Raw genomic sequence first — 22526 nt, 5'->3', positions numbered from 1 at the left:
ACCAGAAGCAGTTTGCCTTCCGCTGGCAAGGCCAACAATACTCCTTCACTTGCCTACCTCAGAGCTTTGTTAATTCTCCAGCCCTATGTCATAATTTAGTCTGCAGGGACCTTGATTGACTTTCCCTTCTACAGGACATCACACTGGTCCATTACATAGATGACATTATGCTGATTGGACCTAGTAAGGAAGACGTGTCAATGACTCTAGACTTATTGGTAAAACATTTGCATGCTAGAAGGTAGGAGATTAATCCCACAAAAATTTAAGCACCTTCCACTTCAGTGAAAGTTCTAGGGGTCCAGTGCTGTGAGACACGTGGAGACATTCCTTCTAAAGTGAAGGTTAAGTTACTGCATCTTGCTGTTTGCACAACTAAAAAGGAGGCACAATGCCTAGTGGGCCTCTTTGGATTTTGGAGGCAGTGTATTCCTCATTTGGGAGTGATACTCCAGCCTATTTTTCAAGTGACTCGAAAACCTGCTAGTTTTGAGTGAGGACCATAACAAGAGAAGGCTCTTCAACAGGTTCAGGCTGCTGTGTAAGCCGCTGTGCCACTTGGACCATATGATCCAGCTGATCCAATGGTGCTTGAAGTGTCAGTGGCAGATAGAGATGCTGTTTGGAGTCTTTGGCAGACCCTTAGGATTCTGGAGCAACACTCTGCCATCCTCTGCAGATAACTACTCTCCTTTTGAGAAATAACTTTTGGCTTGTTACTGGGATTTAGTAGAGACTGAATGCTTAACCATGGGACACCAAGTCACCATGAGGCCTGAGCTGCCCATCATAAACTGGGTGTTGTCTGACCCCCAGAACCATAGAGTTGGATGTGCACAGCAAGACTCCATCATTAAATGAAAGTGGTATATTCGAGATTGGGCCCGAGCAGGACCCAAAGGCACAAGTAAGTAGCATGAGGAAGTGGGCCAAATGCCCATGGTCTCCACTCCTGTCACATTACATTCCGTCTCCCAGTCTGCACCTATAGCCTCATGGGGAATCTCTTATGATCAGTTGTTTGAGGAAGAGAAAACTCGTGCCTGGTTTACAGATGGTTCTGTGAGTTATACAGGCGCCACTCGAAAGTGGACAGCAGCGGCACTACTGCCCCTTTCTTGGACCTCCCTGAAGGACAGTGGTGAAGGGAAATCCTCTCAATGGGCAGAACTTCGAGCAGTGTACCTGGTTGTTCACTTTGCTTGGAAGGAGAAATGGCCAGATGTGCTATTATATACCGATTCATGGTCTGTGGCCAATGGTTTGACTGGATGGTCAGGTACTTGGAAGGAACATGATTGGAAATTGGAGACAAGAATTTATGGGGAAGAGGTTTGTGGATAGACCTCTCCAAATGGGCTAAAGAAGTGAAGATATTTGTGTCTCATGTGAATGCTCACCAGAGGGTGTCCTCAGCAGAGGATGATTTTAACAATCAAGTGGATAGGATGATGTGTTCTGTGGAAACCAGTCATCCTCTTTCCCCAGCTACTCCTGTCATTGCTCAATGGGCTCATGAACAAAGTGGCCATGGTGGCAGGGATGGAGGTTATGCATGGTCCCAGCAGCATGGACTTCCACTCACCAAGGCTGACATGGCCACAGCCCCTGCTGAGTGCCTAATGTGCCAACAGCAGAGACCAACACTGAGTCCCTGATATGGCACCATACCTCAAGGTGATCAGCCAGCAACCTGGTTGCAAGTTGATTACATTGGACCACTTCCATCATGGAAAGGGCAGCGTTTTCTCCTTACTGGAATACACACTTACTCTAGATATGGATTTGCCTTCCCTGCATGCAATGCTTCTGCCAAAACTACCATGCCCTGTGATTAAAGTCAATGGAAAACTACAGCAACCTAATTTTGACATGACTACTAATGACCCAGACCCTTCGGGAATGAAGATTTGGGTCACCCCCACCAGGCAAAGAACCACGACCAACCGAGGTGCTTGCTGAGGGCAAAGGGAATACAGAATGGGTGGTGGATGAAGGTAGTTCTAAATACCAGTTATGGCCATGTGACCAGTTGCAGAAAGAGGGATTGTAATTGTTATGAGTGTTTCTACTTTGTATGTGTGCATCAAATATTTTTGTTTCCTTCACTTATAAAATATAAGCTGTAAACTGGGCTAATGCGTTTTCCATTGTACGCATGTTAGTAGTATCATGTTAGGCACAAGTATGACTTTCTAATTGTCTTTATTCAGAGATTATGTGTGGCTTAAGGAGATGTGTACATGTGCCAGGTTGACAAGGGGTGGACTGTGATGGTTAAGATTGTGTGTCAGCTTGGCTGGGCCATGATTCTCAGTGTTTTAATGTAATCACTCGCATGATTGAATATACTGTGAGTAGCCAATCAGATGAAAGGGAGTCTCCTTGGGGGTGTGGCCCGCATCTGTATATAAGCAGACTTTCTGGCTTTTTGCTCTTTCTGGATCCTGTGGCTGCTTCCTGTTGTCTCATCTCCTGTTCTTGGGACTTGAGCTGTCAGCTTATCTGCCGAAACTGGGATCCATCAATCTGCACAGCCTGTGAGCAGGAGCCCTGTTCTCTGACCTGCCGATCTTGGGCTTGCCAGTTTCTGCAGCTGTGTGACTTGGGAGAAGCCTCTACCTTGATCCACGGACTTGTGATGTTCTAGCCTCTACAATCATGTGGGCTGTTTCCTTGATATAATCTCTTTCTCTCTATGTATATATATTTATACACTTTACTGGTTTCGCTTCTCTAGAGAACACAGCCTAAGACACCTGCATCATGAGATTTGCTATGAGCAGCCAATCAGTTGAAAGGAATTTTCCTCAGAGGTGCAGCACACATTAAATACTTATGGACTTTCTGGCAAAGCTCATTGGCTTTTGCTTGCTGTGGCTCTTTTATCTGGGCCTTGAGTTATCAGCTTAACTGCTGATCTTGGGATTCGTCAGCCTCTGCAGCCTATGAACTGGTGGCCTGCTATCTCACCTGCCGATCTTGGGATCCGTAGGCCTCTGCAGCCTGTGAGCCAGAGGCCTGATGTCTGACCTGCCGATCTTGGGTTTGTCAGCTCCTGCAGCTATGTGAGTCAAGAGAAGTCTCCAGTCTGATGCACAGACTTGGGACTTTCCAGCCTCTACAATCACATGAGACATTTTCTTGATATAAATCTATCTCTCTTACTCTCTCCCTCTCTTTATATCTCTATATATGATTCACTGATTTTATTTCTCTAGAGAACCCAGGCTAAGACAGTAGGTTGTCAATAAGAGAAGGATATCCAAGAAAGTCTCTATGTCACATTTACTTTTTCTGGTTTCAAATATCTCTCATAATGGATTAAAACAAACAAACAAATCCTGGAATATACTTTAAAAATCTGTGTAGAAAAGAAATGACAAAATAAATGTAATTATTAAATTTTTATTCAATAGAAAAATATTATTGTGCTAGGTTTTCTCCATTTGTTCATGACCGCAACCTAATTAAGTCTGTACCCTTCTCTGCCTTTAACTGTACTTTCAAAGCCTGACTATTACATAATTCATCACCTGGTTGGGCTTCCTTGCCCTTCAATTTTCCCTTGTGTTCAGCCAGTGAAAAACCCCAGCAGAATACTAAAGTACAAATGAAGAAGCACTTTAGAGGTATAGCCCCCTTCTCAGTGCCTCCTTCACTATCATTCTGGCTATGTTCTACAGTTTCAACTTCTGTCAGATGGTAGCCTTCCATGGGTCCAAGTTGTCTGGTAACATCATTTTGTTTGCTTTCCTCTTCAGAACTAAGTATGTAATGGCGTCTTGATTTGGCTAATTCCTGAATATTTCATCACTTCCTGGTTCATTAATCCATCTCACAACCCTGTTAATACTGTCTTCATTAAACTGTTCTTTGGTAAACTCTTTAAATGCATTATTTTTTGGAAGCGCTTAATTGATACATGTTATAGACTAGTTATAAAATAGCTAAAAGATCCCTGGTGGAGCAGTGGTTAAAGCATTTGGCTGCTGACCAAAAGTTCGGTGATTCATACTTACCAGCTGCTCTGCAGGAGAAAGATGTAGCAGTCTGCTCCTGTAAAGATTTACAGCCTTGGGAACTCTATTGGGCCTCTCTACCCTGTCCTACAGGGTCTCTATGAGTGGAACTGAGTTGACGGCAGTGGGTTTCATTTTGGTATAAAGTAGTTAATTGTACACCTTTATTGATCAACGAAAAAAAATCTGAAAACTCAGAGAATTTTATCCTGAATCTTTTCCGTAAATGTAAAGACTGAGTGTAACTCGCATGTCTTTTATTCCTCACGTGGTTATTCTGTTATTCCTCCAGGCTATCTGAATTAGGAAACCAAACTTGGGGGCAACTTTACTCCTAGAGAAAACTTTTAAGTCTTTTCCTTTTTATCTTTAACAAGTTATGCATAATTCTTTAAAAAACTAGAAAAGAAATCAGAAATACTAGAGTTATGAAGACAAATCTGAAGAGATTTTTTTTTAATACAGTTTAAGTAATGGCAAAAGGCTAAAACTTGTTAAATTGCAGTTACAGTATAATTTAATTCAAAATACTTGAAGATTTTTCACAGTATTTTTTATTTTGCCCATAGAAAATGACTAAATTAAATTGCTACTGAAATTCAGAGAAAATGTGAACATTTTGACCTTTAATAAAGGAAACAGAAGACTGATTTTACAAAGAATCTAACCAAAATTTCTTTAGTAAAACAGAATAGCACATTTGCAGTGATGAAAGAAGGCTAGTTTTATTTTTGTTACTTAAAAGAAATGTACAACATTATTAATGTCTCAAGCAGGGAACTTTTTTTTAGTATAATAGCTGTGAAATAATAGGAGTGTGTTTGGATATACAAAGTGAGAGGGGAAGGCCTCAAAATGAACAACATCAAAATAAGTTGAACTAAAGTTTTCATTGTCAGTGAAGGTAATGAACAATGAATAAATATGGTCGTATTGATTGCAAACTTTGTAAAGTTCAGGTTTTTTACTCTAGCACTATAAATTCTACTCCTTATTCTCCTCCCACTCATACATGCACAGAGTATTTTTACTGCAGTTATGGCACATTAACAGTTTAGGGAAGAAGTCTGTATACTAGTAGCACTTTCCTTATTGAATGAAATTAATATTAAACAAATATATGTATATATAGAAAAAAGCTTCCAGTAAATAAATACCAATGTAGAAGAATATACTTTTTATTAATTTCTATCAACAATTGAGTTTATTATCATAATGTTATGACACTCTCCTTCCTCCATCTTTACACTAGATGTGTCACATATGTGCCAGACTGAATTGTCTCTTAGTTCCAAACTTACCCTTCCACACTCTGTGATACCTGTGCTGGGATAACTGGGAGAGAGCAGGCAGCATTGTTTCCTTTGCCAGATTGCTTCCTCTGAGGCTATATCAATGGTGGACGAAAGGGAAACTAGAAGGAAGCAGATGGGAGGGCACATGTGATCCTTCTTGTTTTGCCTGGTTTTCCTGTCTGTTTCCCTCTAGCCAAGTATTACCTCAGCAGTAGCATCTGATTTCAATTTTCATCCAAAAAGCATTAAAGGAATATAAAATTAATGAATAAAATATTATCAAACAGAATTCAATACCACGAGAAAAATATTTTACCATGAGCAAATGAGATTCATTCTAGCAGTTCAAGGTTGTTTCAATATTAGTAAGTCTGTTACGAATATGCTGTTGTTGTTAGCTGTGAATGAGTAGATTTCAATTCATGACGACCCCATGTGTGCAGAGCAGAACTGCTCCATTGGGTTTTCAAGGCCACGACCTTTTGGAAGCAGATTACCAGACCTGTCTTCAAGGTATCTCTGAGTGGGTTTCAACTGCCAACCTTTCGGCTAATAGTGGAGCGTTTAACCATTTGCACCACCTAGACCTCCTTCATTACTGTTATACATTACAATAATAGATTCAAGGAGAAACTTTTTTTATTATTTCCACAGATACAGAAATAGAGCTCAACAAAATTCTTTACATATTCTTGATAAAAAACACTCAGGAAAAGATGAATAAATGGATTATTCCTTAATAAGATAGACTGTATACTGTATTTTTATGCAAATAATGTATATTTTATACTTTTTTTTGCCAATAGCACAACTCCCTCATACATTATTTTCCTAGGTGTGCTATATTTATATGTATGGGTGCATTATTTATGTGGGCACATTATTTGCTAAAAAATACAGTACATTATTCCAAAAACCCACATCTTGATTGCAGGGGAAACACAAGTGATACTTCCACGGATTAGGAACAAGGCAAGGATGCCCTTTATCTCCCCTACAAATAGGGTTATAATAGAGGTATTAGTTTATGCAATTAGGCAAAAGAATCAAATAGAAGTTTAAAATAGGAAAGGAACAAGTAAAACTCTCTATTTTTAGATAATATGATAGCATACTTGGAATAGAGAACAAGTAATTTATACAACTTAGTTAATAAACCAATTTGATAAGGCAGCAACACAAAAACCTAAGGTATACAATTAAATAACTTGCACATACAGAAACAATAACTAGTTAGAGGACAGAACAGATGAAAAAGTAATTTTAAAATAGCCATTAAAAAGTAAAATACTTAGAAATAAACTAAAATAAATGTGAAGAAAATCTATATGAGAAAATTATGAAAATACACTTGAAAGCAAATGACCAGACTTGAACAGATGGATGGGACAGTTAAATATTCTAAAGATGCCAGTTCTCCCTAAGATAACTGTTATATTTAATTTAGTATTTATATATTCATGTAGCTACAAAAGTTCACAGAAGGACATTTTCTTGGAAAAAATAAGCAAGACCCATCAAAAGATGCTAAAATTAGGTAGTGCAAGTTTGATGGACAGCAAGATAATGGTATAGATTCAAAGTATTTCTCAGCAATTTGCTATTTAATTATGAAGTGAAAAATAGTAATTTTAGGCTGGAAAAAAACTTACCGTCGTCATCTTAATCAAGTGGTCAAAGTTAACTTTACCAATAATGAAAACGGCAGGCATCTCTGCCTCCTGACGTGATGCACATAGAAAGATGGACCAACACTTCTGCGGTATTTTTAACAAGAAATAAATAGTTTGGATTTAATCATTAGGAAAAAAATATACTGACTCAAATTTGACATTCTACTAAATATATATTCTGTACTCTTTAAAGGTATCAAGGTCATGAAAGCCAAAGAAAGATGGAGGAAATTCTTCAGATTAAAGGAGAATAAAATGAGGTGACAACTAAATGTAACCTGATTTTTAACCTCTCTTTATTCTCCTTTTAGCAATAGACCAGGATGAGGGAGTATAGATTTACAGAGCATTATTGGGATAATTGGAAATTTGAATATGGATTCTGGTTTAGATAAAAATAGCATATCGATGCTAAATATTGTGGTTTAGACTCTACGGTGGTTGTCTCCTTATTCTCAACAACAACAAAGAAAAAAGAAAGAAATGTACATTGAAGTATAAACACTAAAGTAAATGAGATAAAGTTTCAAAGATTGATTAATTTGGGTAAAATATATATGGAAAGTTTGGGGACAACTTTTTACATTTTCTGTAAGTTTTAAGTTATATTAAAATGATTATGCACTATACCTGAATCTATTATGTTATTTTTGTGAATATTTCTATTTTATTTTTATTTTTTTGTTTCTTTCTATGACAGTTTTATTTCCTCTTGGTTTGGCTGAATCAGCTGATGGAAATAGGAGAGTGCTGCAGAATAAATTTAGGATTCAGATAAGTATTACAGACTGAGAAATACGTAATCTTGAAATGAGACACAGACATAGTCAATTAAAAAAATAATGAAAAAGAGGGGTTTCACATAAAATCATTTACAGTGACTCGATTCAAAATTAATGGTTTGACACAACATTATTATTTCCAGTACAACCAAATATTATTTTTTCAGTATGTTCAGTAATTTTTTAGGCCTACCTCTGGCACTTCATGATTAACTACATGTAAATTAATAATTCTATTCTATCGATGCAGCACTCTTAATGGAAAAAAGGAGAAAAAAAGTTGAAATTTATCAATGATAAAAGAAAAAAAATAAATTGTGAACCTGAGAGAATAATAAACATCAAAGTATAATATTATTTTGTAAATTAATATTCCCCAGGAAACATTCTCCATAAGAGAAACAGCGGGAATATGATTCTAATCTCAAGAAATTTAACTTTTTTGTTCCTCTAAATTCTGCTAAATAATTACTTATTTGACAGACGTTCTAATGAAATGTTGTAAAAAAAATAAACTTTGTGAAGTCAAGTTCTTAATTACAGAAATACACAAATGTATTATTGGTATGAATTTAAATGGGCTACATTAATAATATAAGCAAAATATGTAGCTTTTTACTTAATAGAAACATAATGAGAGATTTCTCTTTTGAGAACTTGAAATAATTAATTGAAATCTCCAATTTTCTTCTCAAACAAGTGAGATTAATGACCCGTGGTACATATGGTACACCACTCACTTTTTCCAACTCTTATGTTCTTTGGGAGCATCTTTTTACCACTGAAATATTTACTGCCCATAAGTGGGGACTTGCACAACAGCGGTAGGTGAAAGAAACGGTAGTTGAAACAAAATAGCTGGGGTATGAGGTTTGCAAGTAAGGTAGTGCAACGAGGAAGTGTGATTGCTTAAAAATTTTGTTTTTTTTAGCTTTTGTACCCCTAGATAAGCCTTATAAACATATTTATGGTTTACTGTGTGATAGTTAGGAAGTCTTGGTGAATTTGTTTTTTTTTTTTTTTTTGTATCGTATTTAGAAAACTAGAGATTCCTCATGTAGCCTAACGGAAGGCACGATGATAAACATCATCAACCAAGGTCCAGTGGTACAGATGGGTGACCACTAAGATGGGTTCGAGAACCTTGAAAGTTCTGTGGTAACCATGTAGAACCAGATAATATTTCTCAAAATTCATATTACCAACCAAAAATTTTAATCACACTGTATGACTCAGCATGCTTCCATTAATGAAAACACATGGTATTAAAAAAAGGAAAGAAAAACAAAGCAGAAAATAATTGGACCTTGAAAAGTTTAAGAAGATTAATGCATAGCTAGCACTGCCACAACTCATGTACCTAGTTTATCCCTTCTCATCAGGATTTTCAAAATATTAACCTAAAAATATTTAAGTTAAAAACAACAAGAATGCAAAAGAAAACAAGCAATATTAAATCTGGTCTTTTAATGACAGAATTAGTTATATTTTATTTATATTTCCAGATGATACTATGATTAAACAATTCATGAATGAATCTCCCCGATTAATTTTCTAAAATATTTATTTGTATCTTTCAATGACTCATTTGACTTGTTCTTGTGTTCATTTTTGTTATACGCCCTGTAGGTTTGATAAATATTCAGAAAACATTGAAGATATAATATTATCTTATCCTAAGAAAAGCTATCTTAAAAAACAGAAATATGTTAGGAGGCATAATGACTAAAATTGTGATATTTAGTCATAGAGAAGTGAGACAGCAAAAATTAGCTTGGAACGAAGAAATGAAAATATGCCAGATGATTCAACAGGCCGGAATAGTAGACATGGATAAAGTCAGCTGAAAAGTTAACAGGAAATAATATTTTTTTCCAGGGCAATGCTGCAGCTGTCGTGTCATAAAAACCCCTTTCTTTGGGTGCCGATTGCTTTTTTCCTCACTGACTTTACTTGCCGTCTAAAATCATACCACCAGAAACTTTGTTATTTGAAATTTTCTGAGAAAGAGTTCTATTCTTACCTGGAGGATGTAAGTCACATCAACACATGTGTGGAGCTTCAGATAAGGGTTTGTTGGGCATGGAGTTCCCCACATCTCATTTAATGTTGTACTTTCCAAGGAAATGACTTGGATTCACTTTCCAGTCCAGATGTGATGTAGACCTCTTTACACATGGCCCTTCTTTGCTGTGAGCCTGTTTCATTTAAATTGCACTCTTCCCCCCAAACCTATAATAATTTTAATTTGTCCTATGTTTTGTGAGGCACCACTCAGTTCCTCTGACATGCCGTTTCCCTCATTGAAATGGGTCAGTAAAGTTTATTTTGGCAGGATGTAGGCTTATTCCTGGTGGTCTTAGGCTGCTAGGACTAGAACAAAAATAAGACATTGTTAATAAGGATAGTAATAAAAGGGGCTTTTTCTAGCTATGCATGTGATGTTTGAATTGAATGGCATAAAAAGAGGAGAAAAACATACACAAGAGTGCATAATGATAATAATTTAGAAAATTGAAATATTAAAATAAAATTAACTGAAAAAAGTATTTTATGTGAACAGAAGGACAATCATAATAGACAAGGAAGTAAGAAGGGATGTGAATTAGAAGGAAGGATATAAGATAAACAAATGTAAAAATTTACAATCTGTCAGACCTCTAATAAACAAGTTGATATATTTTGATTATTATTCAATATTGTTTATATTAATTAATAAACCAAAATAACTCAAACTCATTGCTGTCAAATTGATTCTGACTCATAGCAACTGTATAGGACAGGGTAGAACTGCCCCGTAGGAGCAGCTGCAGGATTCAAACTGCTGACCTTTTGGTTAGCAGCCATAGCTCTTAACCACTATGCTACCAGGGCTCCATATCAAATATACATCTCTATCTATCTATTTACACACACACACACACACACACACACACATATTCTTCTACTTTTACATTATTAATTTCATTTTAGAATTGAATGAATGTAAATGAAGCTTCCCAAAGTGTGTCTTTGTAGTAGTTTAAAAAAGTGCTCCTAATTGTTTAAAATAAGCAACTAACAAAAATGAGCAGCTCTGAAAGCAGCAGTGATTGTAGACCTTGCTCTTTTCCCTATACCACTAATTAATGGCATTTGATAGTTCCCACTTGAGAAAACACACTACATACATGCTTAATGTTTTTGTTTCATAGTGCTAGTAAGTGAGGTGCCTAGGACTGAGGATTTAAACATCTTGATTTGGTTTGGTGGAATCAATAGCTCAATATTTATCTGAGGGACATAGAAAATGGTGTTCTGGAAGCTTGTGTTGGTAAATGTGAGTTTACACAGGTTACGTGAGGGTTTGAATAGGGGATACTGAATTCTATATCAATATGCTTATAAAGAGGAAGATGCATGCAATGCGTAGAGAAAGAGAAGCAAGTGTGAAGTGAGTTGAAAAATATTTAGAAGAAAATACAGAGGGAAAAAACAGAGAACCAGGGAGACTTAGGTTTGTCCCTACTTGGAAGTCAAGAATTCTTACTGGTCATTGTAGTAACTGAAACTTGACCTAAGTTTCTTTCTTAGAATACTCCAGGGGATTTTTCATACATCCCAATAGACTGGAAAATGAAAAGGAAAAGTTTCAAAGAGGATAGGTATGCACTTGTGGATACTGAGAATTGCTACATATATCTAAAGTTTTAGGATGCACCTTCAAATTTGCTCTCTTTGCATTATTTATGTACTTTGAGCAATTTTGTAAAAATGTTACTTTATATATGTGTTATGTTGGCTGTCGCTCATGCCAACGTTATTTATAATAGAGTAAAACATTGCCCAGTCCTGCACCATCTTTGATTGTTGATAATCTTTGAGTCTCTTGTGAATATTATAATACTACTATTATACTATTATGGAAACCCTGGTGGCATAGTGGTTAAGTGCTACTGCTGCTAACCTAGAAGCTGACAGTTCAAATCTACCAGGCACTCCTTGGAAACTCTATGGGGCAGTTCTATTCTGTCCTATAGTGTCACTATGAATCAGAATCCACTAGACGGCAACAGGTTAACGGGTTATTATATTATTATAACTCTATTGTTATGACTTATAATATTATAATATTCTTCATTTATTATGATGACAAGTGTATGCATATTCAGACATCTTATGGATATGCATTATGTTGTTGTTAGTTGCTCTCAAGTAGATTCTGACTCATGGAGACCCCATGTGAGTCAGAGTAGAACTGTGCTTTATAGAGTTTTGAAGTCTGTGACCTTTCCAAAGCAAATCACCTGGCCTGTCTTCAAAGGTGCCTCTGGGTGGGTTCGAACCACTAACTTTTCGGCTAGTAGTCAAGTTTTAACCGTTTCAGCCACCCAGGAACTCTTATATGCATTATAGTTACGTACATTAAAGAAAGAAAAAAAAGAGCTCCTTCTCCTTTGCTTGAGGGGAAAAAATTAAAATTGTGACCACTATCCTAGGAGTCAAGGTGTAATAACTATAGCCTACATTGGGGAGTAACTTTGCCCTGCTGGATCAGTGCTTTAATGAAGACTTGTAGCTTTTTTGCAGAGTCAGTTGGGAAGGCTTTGGAAATCAGAGGGTTCTGAGAGAAGGAGACTCATCTGTATTTACACATTTAGTAAACTTTGATTGCTGTGTTGATAGTGGCCTTAATAGGAGCAAGAGTATTAAAATGGGGATGAGTTGCTGCTGGCTTAAACCCAGGAGGCAGTAATGAAGGCAGTGATATTATCAGTTTATATTTTTGGAAATAGAGGCAACAGGATTTTCTAACAGATTGGATATAGCATGTGAGAGAAAGAGAAAGGTCATGGATGATGATGACTTTCAAATTTCTGATATCCTGCTGATGACACAGGACATTTTCCCTGAACTTTTTTACTACAAGTTCAAGAAAAAAAACATGATTTGAAAAAGAAAATGATTATGCCATTTATGGACAAAAGTGAAAATACATAAACAAAGGCAAAAAACCCTTTTGGGAAATGAATATCAAACTAATTCGTGGTTCATTCTGTAGAAAAGAGAAGGAAGAAATTGAGGAAGATATATTTTACTGTTTGAATATTTACAAGTTAGTATTATCAAAATGATGAATAAAAACACTGCCAGTATCCTCATGCAGACATTATCACTGTCAACATTTTATTGTTTTAGTTAGAATATTTAGATATTTATATATAGGTCCTTGTTAAAACTGTACTAAAATGGCTACATTGATATCTATATTGAGCACATCTAAGGTCACATTAAAGAAGTGAACAGAGGATTTCAAATGGCAGCTTGCAAAGACAAAATAAAGTATTATAATGACGTGCAAAGACCTGGAGTTAGAATAACAAAAGGGAAGAACACATTCAACATTTCTCAAGCTGAAAGATCTGAAGAAGTTCAAGCCTTGAATTGCAATATTGAAGGATTCTATGGGCAGAATATTGAACCACAGAGGAAACATCAAAAGACGGAAGGAATACACAGAGTTACTGTACCAAGGAAAATTGGTCGACATTCAACCATTTCAGGAGGTAATACATGATCAAGAACCGATGGTATTGAAGGAGGAAGTCCAAGCTGCAATGAAGTCTTTGGCAAAAAGTAAGGCTCCAGGAATTGATGGAATACCAAATGAGATGTTTCAATAAATGGATGCAGCGCTGGAAGCGATCATTCATCTATGCCAAGAAATTGGAAGACAGCTACCTGGCTAACTGATTGGAAGAGATCCATATATGTGCCCATTCCAAAGAAAGCTGATACAAGGGAAAGCAGAAATTATCCAACAATATCATGAATATCACATGCTAGTAAAATTTTGCTGAAGATATTACAAAAACTATTACAGATGGAGCTTGGCTGAAAGCAGAGAATACCAGAAAGATGTTTGCCTGTGTTTTACTGACTATGCAAAGACATTTGACTGTGTGGATTATAACAAACTACGGATAACATTGGGAAGTATGGGAATTCCAGAACACTTAATTGTGCTCATATGGAAACTTTACATAGACCAAGAGGCGGTTGTTCAAAGAGAACAAAGGATAGTGCATGGTTTAAAATTGATTGCCTGGCCCTGCGCCATCCTCACAACCATTGCTATGTATGAGCCCATTGTTGCCGCCGCTGTGTCAATCCATCTAGTTGAGTATCTTTCTCTTTTTCACTGACCCTCTACATTACAAGCATGATGTCCTCCTCCAGGGACTTGTCCCTCCTGATAACATGTCCAAAGTTTGTGAGAAGAAGTCTCACCATCCTTGCTTCTAAGAAGCATTCTGGCAGTACTACTTCCAAGGCAGATTTTTTTCATTCTTCTGGCAGTCCCTGGTATATTCAATATTCCTTGCCAATACCATAATTCAATGGCATCAATCCTACTTCAGTCTTCCTTTCATTGTCCAGCTTTCACATGCATATGCAAATTTTTAATTAACAAAATTCTTACAAATAACCACTCTTACCTGTTTGTTTATTTATTTTTCCAGAATAGAGATTTTTTATAACCATTTTCCATTTATACTTCACGCACTGATATTTTGCTTATAAACTTCATTATTTACTTCTTTATCTGTTAAACAGTAATGAAAGTTATAAGCAAAATACCAGTGTATGAAGTATAGAAGAAAATTTGCTATAAGAAAGCTCTATTCTGGAAAAATAAATAAAAAGCTAAGAGCAATTATTTATAGGACTTTTGTTAATGAAAAATAGATTTAAAATATAAATGGTCAAGTCTCAAATTTGTATTTCAAAATAAAATTCAGTTTCTAAATAAATGAATTGGGGTTGTAAAGTGTGGACCAAAAGAAAATGAATTTCCATTTTTTGCATTATAGATAATCAGGCAACTTTTTATTGCTGAGATTAAAAATAAGATTAGAGAAAAGCAATTATGCTAGAATACAATATAAGTGTGAAATTTTGAGACTGAAAATAAGCTCTGATAAAAAATATCATAAAGAACCACTTAGCTTAAATCATAAGACAAATAATCACAGAAAGGTTGTCTACATTATTTTGCCCTTGATTTATTTTAATAGAAAAAGCCATTTCCCTAGAACAACTTATCTTTTTTATTTTCTTGAAGATTGTTTAGCCAGCAAAACTTTATAAGCCAAATTACTTAACATTATTATTCACCTATTAACCCTTTGCCAAGTATTTATTAATTGCACGGTATGTCCCAGACATTGGAAATGCTAAAATTTTTAAGATGTTATATTTATATGAAATAATGTATGAATTCTTTGAATTATTAAATTAAATTAAAAAAGAAACTCTTGAGGAAAAAATGTCTGGTACCGAAGTAAAAAGCAATTAGTTTGTAATTCAATAAGAGCATTATAAACAAGAACCTCTTGGAAATTGTAGATGAGAAAGATAAAAATTGAAGATTGAATTACATCTTCAGGAATGAATAATATTTCACCAGAAAATGTAGCAATATCATTCTTATTTAGAAAAAGTAATTTCAACAGTATAGAAGGCTGTAGCATAATGTGGAATGGCAAAAAGTTCAGTTAATTTATCTATCAAAACATGGAAGACAGAAATAAAGAGTTTGGATTTTATTCCACAGGCAAACCATACTAGTAGATGTTACAAAATTAAAAGTGACTATAAAATGTAATTATATTTCTTCAAAAGCAGCCATTTGTTTTTAAAAGGTTATATGTTTATTTAAAGAGGGTCTAATTTTTCATAGGGTTTGATATCTTACAAGGGGGTCAGCAATGCCTAGAAAACAAATGACTCTTGTATTGTTTTCAGTGAAAGTGTGGCCTTCAATAAGTGCAATGGCCTAGAAGTTTCCTGAGCCTAAAATGTGCATCCTAGAGAAGGTGTCCATTTCCTTTATGCTCACCTTGTGTTTTACGTGTGCCAACAACAAAGGGAAAAGAAGATACTCTACCAAGTAATTCGACAGAAGGAAAACTAGCAACAACCATCATGAAAAAGACTGAAAATACCTGGTCCCAAGACACTTTAGGGACTATGCCATGTGATAGATCCATAAACAGTTCAACATTTAAGTCTGAGAAACGGGGAAGTGGAAACTAAAAATGTGTGTAAGCAAAGAAAGTTGTCTCAAATCAACCTATGTTCTAAATCTTGTAAAAATGTATCTTAAATATTACTCTCTGAAAGAGCAGCATATTGTATATTATTTAGGGTAGACAAACCACAAGAACAAAACAAAAAAACCTCAAAATATCTCAATCACTTAACCCAAGCTATTTCCATCCCATTCTTAAAGTTTAAAGCTGATATTGTCTGGGTGTCTTGTGCTGTATGTATTCAAGGATCTAGGCTTCTTCCATCTATGGGTGTACCATCCCCCAGAGCCTCAGAGTCCTCTGTTGGATGTCTGCATCATGTAGCAGGGAAAGAAAGAGAGCACGACGCATCTTGCAGGAAGTTTTTATTGTGTGAAGCAGTCCTGAAAGTAACCATCTTTTTTCTACCTAATTACTATTGATTTAATCAATGCATGCACACACCTAGCAGCAAGGGAAGTTGGAAAATAGTCTGTCTCTATACCTAAGATGAAGTTCTCAAGTGGCGCAAATGGTTTGCAATTGTCTGCTAACCAAAAGGTTGGTGGTTTGAAACCCCTCAACGACACCACAGAAAAAAGAACTGGTGATCTACTTTGTAAGATTACAGCCCCTGAAAACTCTCTGGAGTGTAGTTCTACTCTGAAACCCTTGCAGTCACCATGAATCAGAATCAACTTGAAGACAATAAGTTTGAGTTTGTTTGTTTGGTGACTGGGAAGAGAAGGGATTTTTTTGGTGTGTACATCAGTATCTCTGACGTATGTTTCCTCATCTCTGTCTCTTAATGGTCACAAAGAAAGAGTTCACTCCTCTTTTCAAACACAATCCGTGAGTGAATTGAAGCCTTTTCCATGAGTTATGGAGGTGACTGCCTTTGGTCTGCAAAGAAAGGAAATTTGTTATCTACCATCCCAAGTCCTATTCCTACACCTTCTCCATGTACAATAAAGGAATAGGGACAAACAAACAAACAAAAAACCCTCCCACTTAGAAAAGGAAGAATGACACAAAAGCAATTGTTTCATATCACTTTGGGGTGGTAGAAATTCTTTGATTAGTCTCTGATCTGCCCCCTTGGCAGGCAACGTCACAAAATGGATAATAATTAAAATTAAATTTTCTAGCAAATCAGACCATGTCTTTTACTGTTGGCCTTCAGCACTGTCATTACTGGAGTAGATCTATCACTTTCTTAAATGTCAAACAGAATAATTCTTAGATTTTCCCATAAGTACAAGTTAATTCTGTGGTATTGACTTGATCTTATGAGCCAAAATTTAACTCTCACTCAGTTTTCATAGTCTTTACATGGAGTCACATAGGTCACTCAGCTCATACTTCAATCTGGTAGATGTGCTATTTGTTGATACATATGAAACATTGCAGCAAAAAATGTTTGCAATATATTTTTCAAAAAATGTGCCATCCTACCTGTGAAAGGTTCTTGGAAAACTGGGCTGAAACATATTAGTTGAAAACACTTTGTGTATTTTCACACAAAATAATCATAGTTAAAGCTTTATAAACCTCATATTAACACTTTGTAAACTTCATGACTTGAAACTTAAGGTGATTTTTTTTTCTTATTATAAAATGTTTTAAACTATGATGACCTAAAATGCTTGTTATATAATTTTATTCTTATCTAAAAAATCTTAGAAACATTAAGCCTTGAAACACTGTAAATCTTGAACAATACCTGGTATATAAACAACCGGTGACATTTCAAGTTTTTCAGCTGCTGTCACTGAAAGCCTGCTAAAATAGATCCCTGTACAGTTTTTAAGTAACAAAGAAATAGTGCTTTCACTGTCATAAAGACTTACCCTTCCTTAGGAGAGAGATTTGTTTTATACTTTGTTATTTTCAGTGTCCGTGAACTAAAGACTATGAATACCAACAAAGCAATTCAACCAACTTTATTGGGTCTCCAAGGCAGAGAACAATTTCAAGTTTCAAGTCCACAACTGCCGTAACTCAAATTCCAGTGTTTTGTGTTTTCTCACTCAATTAAAAGAGTCTCCATCTTCAGTGATATTACCACATCATCTAATCTCTCTAGATTTAATATTTTCTGTCTGAAAGTTAGGATGAGAATGAATTTGAGCTTGGTTCAAGATACATACAGATCAGGGATTATATACCAAACTGTATGATTTGAATACAGCATTTTTCAGTTGTGGTTTAAATGCTTATGTTGTTGAATATCGATGAATCTTTTTCTATGAAATGGACCTAATAATACATTTCTTATTGGATTAAACCAAAAAATTTTATAACATACTATTCTATTGTGAGCACAATTGACAGAAACTATTCCGTACATGAAAACCCCTGTAAATATTGTTGAAACTGTTTCAATAATAAGTGAATGAACATACAAACAAGGTAGATAAAAAATGGCCTCCTTTCCTCTCAAATTAAGTACAATTCAACTGTTGTTGTTAGGTGCTATCCTGTCAGTTCTGACTCACAGTGACCCTATGCACAACAGAACAAAACACTGCCTGGTCCTCCACCATTCCCACAATCGTTGCTATCCTTGAGCCCATTGTTGCAGCCACTGTGTTAATCCGTCTCTTTGAGATCTTCCTCTTTTTTGCTGACCCTCTACTTTACCAAGCATGATGTCCTTTTCCAGGGACTGGTCCCTCCTGGTAACATGTCCAAAGTATGTGAGATGAAGTCTCACTATCCTTGCTTCTTATGAACATTCTGGCAGTACGTTTTCCAAGACAGATTTCTTCGTTCTTCTGGCAGTCCACGGTATATTCAATATTCTCTGCCAACAGTATAATTAAAAGGCATCAATTCTTCTTTGGTCTTCTTTATTCATTGTCCAGCTTTCAAATACATATCAGGTGACTGGAATACCATAGCTTGGGTCAGTCCTCAAAGTGACATCTTTACTTTTCAATACTTTAAAGAAGTATTTTTCAGCAGATTTACCTAATGCAATATGTCATTTGATTTCTTGACCGCTGCTTCCATGGGCGTTGATTGTGAATCCAAGTAAAATAAAATCCTTGACAACGTTAATATTTTCTCCATTTATCTTGATGTTGCTTATTGGTCCAGTTGCAAGGATTTTTGTTTTCTTTATGTTGAGGTGTAATCCATGCTGAAGGCTGTAGTCTTTAACCTTTATCAGTAAGTGCTTCAAATCGTCTTCACTTTCAGCAAGCAAGGTCGTGTCATCTCATATTGCAGGCTGTTATTGAGTCTTCCTCCAAACTTCATGCCCCATTATTCTTCATATAGTCCAGTTTCTCATATTAGTTGCTCAGTATACAGATTGAATAAGTATGGTGAAAAGATACAATCCTGATGCACACTTTTCCTGATTTTAAACCATACAGTACCTCCTTGTTCTTTTTGAACTACTGCCTCTTTGTCTATGTACAGGTTCTTCATGAGCACAGTTAAGAGTTCTGGAATTTCTCTTATTCGCAATGTTATCCATAATTTGTTATGATCTACACAGTCGAATGCCTTTGTATAGTCATTAAAACACAGGTAAAAATCTTTATCATATTCTCTGCTTTCCACCTAGATCCATCTGACATCAGCAATGATGTCCCTCGTTCCAAGATCTCTTCTGAATTGGGCTTGAATTTCTGGTAGTTCTCTGTCGATGTAGTGCTGCAAACGTTTTTGAATTACCTTCAGCATAATTGTACTTGCTTGTGATAGTAATGACATTGTTCAATAATTTCTACAAAAGTTATGTCAACTTTCTTTGGAATGGACACAAATTCCGATCTCTTCCAGTCAGTCGGCCAGGTAGCTGTTTTCCGAATTTCTTGGCATAGACAAGTGAGCCCTTCCAGTGTTGCATCTGTTTTTTAAAACATCTCAGTTGGTATCCCATCAATTCCTGGAGCCTTGCTTTTCACCAGTACAATCAATGCAGCTTGGACTTCTTCCTTCAGTATCATCAGTTCTTGATCATATGCTGCCTCCTGAAATGGTTGAACATGGACCAATTCTTTTTGGTACAGTAACTGTATTTATTCCATCTTCTTTTGATGCTTCCTGAGTGGTTCAATATTTTCGCCATAGTATCCTTTAGTGTTGCAGCTCGTGGCTTCAATTTTTTCTTCAATTCTTTCACCTTGAGAAATGCCAAGCTTGTTCTTCCCTTTTGGTTTTTTAACCCCAGGTCTTTGCACATTTCGTTATAACACTTTTTCTTCCCCAGCCGCTCTTTGACATCTTCTGTTCAACCCTTTTCCTTCATTATTTCTTTCATTTGGGTTAGCTACTGTCTTTCAAAAGCCACCTTCAGAGTATCTTCTGACATTCATTTTGGTCCTTTCTTTCTTTCCTGTCTTTGTAATGACCGTTTGCTGTAGAATGTCTAATTTCACATTCTTTATAAGACATTAAAATATTTTCTGATGTTATAAAATTTTAATAAGAACCTGTACATGCTAGGTATTTGTGTGGTAAAACCCTTTGCTGTTGAGTCGATTCCAACTCATAGCGACCCTATAGGACACAGTAGAACTGCCCCATAGAGTATCCAAGGAGCACCTGGTGGATTTGAACGGACAATCTTTTGGTTAGTAGCTGTTGTACTTAACCACTATGCCACCAGGGTTTCCATTTGGGTGGTAGGAGGGCTTTATATGTAGGATTTAACAAAATAAACAAAAACATTCCTTGCTGTGAATGATTTTAATATGTGATTTACTGGACTCGGGCAAATAATCCATTTACTACTTGTAGTAGAAAGAAATAATAGTTAATAGAGAGAATGAGAGGAAAAAAATATGTTTTGAGAAGATAGAAACTGAAAAATAAAGATAAGAGAGAGCAAAGAGGATTGGCACTTGGTTTTAGGCTTTGAGAATGAAATGTCCTTCCTAAAACATCATCTATTTTATTTGTTTATTTGTTTGTTTTTTGGTTTCAGAAACTTTTTTCTTGCATTTTTCCCCCAAAGGTGAATTAGATGATTACTAGTTCCCAGAAACCTCAAAATATTTTTGTCCTTTACATTATTTAAATATTTAACCAGAGTTGCATACATATTTTATGAGGAGAAATTTGAATTCATAGAAGATTGATTTGAGATTGTATTAATACTGAGCTGTTGGTAGTAATGAAAGTATTGTTGGGGGTGGAGTTACAGTAAGAGAAAATTACTGGGAAAACTTGGAGAAGATTCCAGTCCTTTGTGTCCATTTTTTTTTTCCAGATGTAAAAGGATGTTCTACAGATGAAGAGGAAATATACATAAACATACTAGTAGCAAAGAGGTAGTAGATTATTAGAAATGTTTTAAAGATTTACCACTGGCTAAAGGATAATGGTGAAAAAAAAAAGAAAAAAAGCACAATAATGTTCTTTAGAAATCTGTGCCAGATATTAGAGTTCTGATTCTCTTGTTAAATTTTATGATTTTATTAGAATTACAATAAATAAATATACTGATCTTAATGGTCTTAAATAACTTTGAAAAAATACGTGTTTAATTTTTTAGATACTTAGTTTTTGAGAGCTAAAGACATTTGACTCTTAATAATTCCTTATTTGTACTATACCATTAGAAAAATGATATGGCCATATCCTATAAACACTTGTAAAATGTGTCTCTTAAAATTGTAGTGGCACGTTTTCATGAGCAGAATTATATGTGCCAAGTATGGTTATTTCAGAGCCATCTAAGTCTGAAGTACTCTCATCAAGTAGGTAATAATTATTAGTTTCTTGTTGTTACAATACCAACCATAAATGTTCACTGCTGCTTCTATAGACTGTTAGAATATATTATTGAAAATAAAGCAAACACATCTTGTTTTTAAAAGCCTCATGACATTAAATCTCCCCAATAAAATGATATGACTTATTCTAACTTTACAGTCATTGTCAACTCTTAGAAATAATTGCTTCTGCAAGCCTTTTAAAGAATCTTGATGCTACTTTCAAACAGGAATAAAGTTCATAATTCAAAAAATAAAATAAGGCTCATAAGTAAGACATATTACTTCCCTTTGGATAAGACGAGTCTGAAATAATAATATATATGCACATGGAGCTGCTATATAAACATCTAAGGACAACCACACATACACCGAGTTAAATGCTAGGCAATTCATGTAGATTTAGGAGTTGTGAGTTTAAGACAAAAACGTTTTATCAGTATTATTATCTCATATTTAATTAATAGAAAGAAAATGAGTACCCATAGAAAGTCCTGACAGATTTCTACAGAGGAGTCGAGAAGGATGGATTCAATCAGCAAGGAAGGAAAAACTATGTAAGAAAAGTTAAGAAGCAAAATCTAAGAAAGACAAGAGAGAATTCCTAGGAAATTTGAGAAAGTTGTTTTAGAAAAATTCGTTCGTATATAATTCAGTTATCAGTATGTGAAAAATGAGCAGAATAAATATTTGTTAAAGAAATAATAGTATGAAGTATAACTGATTTATAGGAATAATATCTTGCATGTGCTAATATATATGGCATTGTGAGATCATACCAGCTCTTTGATTTAGATACTCAGAAATGATACTGTTTTATTAAATGCTATTTTTGAAGGGGGCAAATAAGTAGTTTGTTTTAGAAAAGTTTATATATATACATATATATATATCACACACAAACTTGTTGTGTAATTGAAACTATCTTCACATTGTCAACATTTCTGAGATACTTTTATCAAAGTATA

The 22526-nt window shown here is 35.4% G+C and overlaps 1 pseudogene; it reads left to right on the top strand.

Moving 5' to 3' along the window:
- The window catches only part of LOC111819599 (uncharacterized), a 5007-nt pseudogene extending 3193 nt beyond the window's left edge, over window positions 1–1814 (top strand).
- The last annotated feature ends 20712 nt before the right edge of the window (window positions 1815–22526 follow it).

The sequence above is a fragment of the Trichechus manatus genome, unplaced genomic scaffold (assembly GCF_000243295.1).
Source record: "Trichechus manatus latirostris isolate Lorelei unplaced genomic scaffold, TriManLat1.0 scaffold00013, whole genome shotgun sequence".
Classification (NCBI taxonomy): domain Eukaryota; kingdom Metazoa; phylum Chordata; class Mammalia; order Sirenia; family Trichechidae; genus Trichechus; species Trichechus manatus.
Note: the sequence above shows the minus strand (reverse complement) of the source record. Positions and strands in the feature narration are given on the sequence as shown.